The 5,000-nt window shown below is 47.2% G+C and overlaps 1 protein-coding gene across 3 annotated transcripts in view; it reads right to left on the bottom strand.

Annotated features, from left to right (window-relative positions):
• Positions 1–5,000, bottom strand: part of nlgn3a (neuroligin 3a) — a 111,954-nt gene that overhangs the window by 28,399 nt on the left and 78,555 nt on the right. The window lies entirely within an intron of this gene.

The following is a 5,000-nucleotide window of genomic DNA, read 5'->3' as shown; positions in this document are numbered from 1 at the left end:
TATTCACAGGCGCTTCATGCAGATGCTTTCAGAATCCGAAAAGAAATCAGCAAAAAAAGAAGAAAATAAATAAAAAAAATAACCATAAAATGACAAAAAATAATAATAAACTGGAGGACTCCATTTTGTGCCCAACACATTGATAAGTATTGACATGGAACTGAATAACTGACGTGTGGGAAATGGAACTATTCAACTACACAATCTCAGGCCTTGCCCCGGCATGCATGGTGCTTATACAACAATTACTACCCCTCTCCCTCTCTCTCTCCCTCCCTCTCTCTCTCCTTTCCTCTCTCTCTTGACAATCCGTGGCTTGAGTGTATAGCTGCTGTAGACGGGACTCCAATTCCCTCTCCCCCTCTGGGCCGTGATCTGATGTGACATTTACCTGCGGGCGCTGGCGACGCCCCGCAGCTAGGGCTGGCTGTTGTGATGCCTGCACATTAAAGTATAAAATATAAATGTTTGCCGCAGCATCAGCCATCAGCCAACTGGAGCTGGGGGAGAGAGAGAGAGAAAGACAGAGACAGACAGACAGAGAGAGAGAGAGAGAGAGAGAGAGAGAGAGGGAGAGAGAGAGAGATGTTCCTCTGGGCTCCATTTCAGAGTGCCTCAGAGGAGAGATATGACGGGGTTTTGTAATTTTTCGAGGGTTAAGGATGGACTGTAACCTCACGGAGGAAGTATTGATGTGCATTTTCACTTTGTGGCCTTTTTCTGCGGTTTCAAAAAAAACAGGTTGCGCCTGTGTGTACTTTTAATGGGGTCACGCAGGGAGTCAGTATCAATATTGGAGGAGGATGACGAATGCATTGTCACTGCGTCTGAGCTCTTCAGCCCTGATTTCAGACCATATGAATTAGTTGGGAAGCCGAGAGTGTGTTTGTGTGTGAGCTCGCATACACATGGAAGTATCCATTTGTGTGTGTGTGTGTGTGTGTCTGTGTGTGTGTGCGTGCACATGTGTGCACATGTATATGTGTGTGTGTGTGTCTGTGCACGTGTCTGTGCTGATATGTGTAGGAGAAATACTTCGGAGTAGAGATAAGAAGCTGTGCTACTACAAGTCCTTTGACTCACAAAATGGTTTCCATTAAAAAAAAGTGTGACGGCGTGAGATGAAATCCGGGCCTAATAATTCTGTGGGCGTTCGCATCACGTACAGAGCGAGTGGCTCGCCACATGTGCTGAGTATGTGTGGGCATCGAAAGCGCCACCCTAAGCATGTCGACTTGCTGTCCATGTGTGACCGTAGTGCAAAAATACCAGAGGTGTGTGTGTGTGGAGGACATGGTTCGCCAAAGCCATCCCATAATCCACTCCTGCACAGGACTTTAGTCAGATGAAAGTCCCGCGCAGACACTTTTCACATGCCACCGGCTTGAAAGTGTCATGTAAGGCAAATAGGATTAACAAAAACGATTAAGACCAATAATGAGCCTCCACGGCAGGGAGGGCGTCTCAAAGCACTCATTCACGCAAAATAAATAACAGCAAGAAATACATAAAAAAATATATACCCACACATCATCCCAGCTGTCACATTCATGCACACTAATGCCTTAGAATGGTGCCCCCCCCCCCCCCAACCCCCAAATACATTTCTCACACGTGTAATACAGGTTGGCTCCACTGAAAGCTTACATGTGTGACAGTTGCAGCTGAGGGAAATCAACACTGCCTTCAAATCCATGAGTAGTGTGAAGAAGACTCATAACACATAATACTCTGCCGCCACTTCTGGTTTAATCACATGCAGGGGGTCTGACACAGAAAGCTGTGCCTGACTGATATGTTATGAGATTGAAGGGTGCAGTTAAGTGGCTGATCTTCAACGGCATGAGCCTGGCCTGAGTGGCAACGTGACGGCTTCCTATTAGCGCCATAAGCATTCATAAGCGCGTGGCTTCCCCCACACTTGAAAAGAAAATGGCTTCTTCTTTGCCGCAATGCCTGAGAAGCTGATAAACTAGAGGTGGTGGTGGTGGTGATGGTGGTAGGTGTGTGTGTGTGGGGGTGGGGGGGGTGAATGAACTCTTTCACATTGCTCACTATCTCACCCATTCAGTGTCAACTAGCGCTAATGACAAGACAACAACCGCTACTTCTGCTAATCCTCCAATCAAAACGCAGGCAAGCGTCAACAACCATTGGGGATCATGAGTCATGCTACTGAGGATTGCAGTTAGAAATAGAAGGAGAAAAGGGAGAAAGAATAAAAACAGAAATTCATCCATTACAGCTCAGATCAATCTTGCCATAAAATCCACTGTGTTCTGCTCCGTGTAGAATTTTACAGTCATTCTGCACACCATAACACATACTGCTAAAATGGAGGATACTCTCTTTCGCCAGACTAACAGGCTGCTTATCCCTTTCTCTCTCTCTCTCTCTCTCTCTCTCTCTCTTTCCTCACTGCAATTTCTCCAGGGTCTTCTTATTCATTCTGCATTTTGCATTGAGATCGGTATCAATAATACAGTACTGGGCCCTGGCATTACCAAACACAGTGCTCACAGCATCATCCTAATAAAAGCGGGCCACCATTTACCATGCACATTTAAGGCCCTCAATAACCTAGAAGTCTTCATAAAAATGAAAGCTGACATGTGCATGAGGAATCCTCCACACAGCCCTCCGCCTTTAATGTATGAGACGTTCCATTAAAAGGGGAGCACTTCCTCAGAAGCAGAGCTTTTAGGCTGATTAGTTACCGGAATAGAAAAAAAAGAAAGGAAAGAAAGGAAGAGAAAAAAAGAAACGACCTTCACCAGTACTGCCAGTAGTACCCCCCCCCCCCCCCCTCCTGCTCCCTCCTCCATTGTACACTCTCACTCACTCACACACACCCACATCCACAACCCTACACACACACACACCACACACACACACACACACACACACACACTCATACATCTCAACCTCTGTCCACTTAATATTCTAGCAGTGTTACATGGTGCCATCTCTCCTTTTACATCATAATTATTATTAGGAGAGCAGGAGAAAAAGCCAAATCTGCATGTTCAATTAGACTACACCCCATGCCAAACAGCAGAGGCCGGCTTATGCCCTTGCATCTGAACTTTCCCTCATCCCAAGAGGAGCCACTCATATTTTGCATCTGGGAGAGCAATGGGCAGGAAATGAAGCCTATGCAAAAGGATTCACACCTCTGGACTGCCCTGCGTTTGCCGTGAGTCAACTGCAGGATGGCATGTGAACACGTAGGTGTGCATGTGTGTGAAAGAGTGAGTGGAAGAGAGAGAGAAAAGGGGAGAGAAGCAAAGAGAGAGAGAGAGAGAGGGAGAGAGAGAGAGAGAGGGAGGGAGAATGAGAACACGGGAGTTAAGCAGACATGGCTAAAGGGAAAGAGAGTAAAAGCACTATGTGAAAGAACCTCATAGAGAGGCAGTGAGAACAAGCAAGACAAGAGGAAACCGGCGGACACAGAGACGGAGAAAAAAGGAGAGAGAGAGAGAGAGAGAGAGAGAGAGAGAGAGAGAGAGAGAGAGCGGGGGAATAGTGGGAGAGGGTGGCAGGCGCACTCATAATAGAAGGAGGGAGAGACAGATGACGGCCCTGAGATTTGATGATGGAGGAAGGCCGGGGACGTCTGTCTGTAATCCATCGCGCCGCATGGGCCCTGGGCTCTTGCTGCAGAGCTCGGGGTGTTGAAGGGGTGATGGATGCAGCTCCGGGCTCGAAGCCCCCGGCATGCCCAGACGGGACGCCCACTGAGCAGGCGCCGCCAGGCAGGTGGGGGGGGGGGGCATCGGGGGTGTGGAGGGGGAGTGGGCTGCCAAGGCATGGGGTGGAAGAAGAGGCAGGGCACATGCACACACACACACTCACACTCACACTCACACTCTCACACACACACACACACACACACACACACGCATACGCTCATTATCAGTCATCAGCCAAAGCAGGCCTGCTCCAGGGAGACGCTGTGCTGGGCTCTGCCTGTGGTAGATGGCACCGGGGCCCTCCGCCCGATGGCACATGCTAAATGGCTTGTCTTGGCTGAATCACTCATACAGTTATGTTATTTGTCCTACTGCTGAAAAGATATGGTGGGTTTGCTACCTGACCAACATTGGAAAGTAAGCAATAACAGAGCAGGGCATTCACATATTTATGGGCTTACATTTACATCCCTGGACATATACAGTCGCATCAGTTGGAGCACAGGTCCATATCTATGCCCTCTGGGGACCTATTTCAACCCGCTATACAAATATTGTTGGGGAACTTTCCTGACTCCTTTATGGGAGTTAATGGTTGAAAAAAGGTAACATAACCCACTAATGTTCATGAGGCAAAGTCAAAACTGCGAGGCCCCAGAACTCCACATGTAGTGGGAAATTGGAAATGGCTCGCTGTCTATTAAACAAGTGGTAATACAACATAAATCCCATTCCTACTCAGTATTCTCTATGGAGTTTGCTGTCACTTTTTGGCAGCCCTCTTCAGGCATATCCTTTCTGTGATGACTCAAATCATTGCTTTGAAAAATGCTGGGGAGATGTCTGATTGATATTGGTAACACTTACAGAGAGAGCCCTTGCTGCAACAGAAAGCTTCCTACTTCAATTTTTTCAAGGATCTCTGTGGTTTACCCACTGCCTTTTTTATCTCATCAAACCAAGTAGGGCATACATTTCCATTCAGGGGAAAAAATATCAGCATCAGTAATATCCAATTTACGGAGAAGTGGCGAGCTGGTGTCTCTCTGGCGGTATAATAACATGCTACGTGGAGCATGGCATCATGGAGTATGAATAAAAAACGCATTTATGGTGCAAAATTCAATCCAAAAGCAGTCATCATTCATCTAAGGAAATCAAGGCAATTAGTAACACTTTCATGCAAATTGGAGGGGGCAAATGTGCAGAACTCCTTGTAATAAGAATCAAAGTGGAACCGCTTGAAATGACCTCGTCCACTTCTGCGTGATCTCTTCTTCGTAGGGGAAGCGGTCCGAGGCACAAAAA

This window comes from Alosa sapidissima, chromosome 20 (assembly GCF_018492685.1).
Source record: "Alosa sapidissima isolate fAloSap1 chromosome 20, fAloSap1.pri, whole genome shotgun sequence".
Classification (NCBI taxonomy): Eukaryota; Metazoa; Chordata; class Actinopteri; order Clupeiformes; family Clupeidae; genus Alosa; species Alosa sapidissima.
Note: the sequence above shows the minus strand (reverse complement) of the source record. Positions and strands in the feature narration are given on the sequence as shown.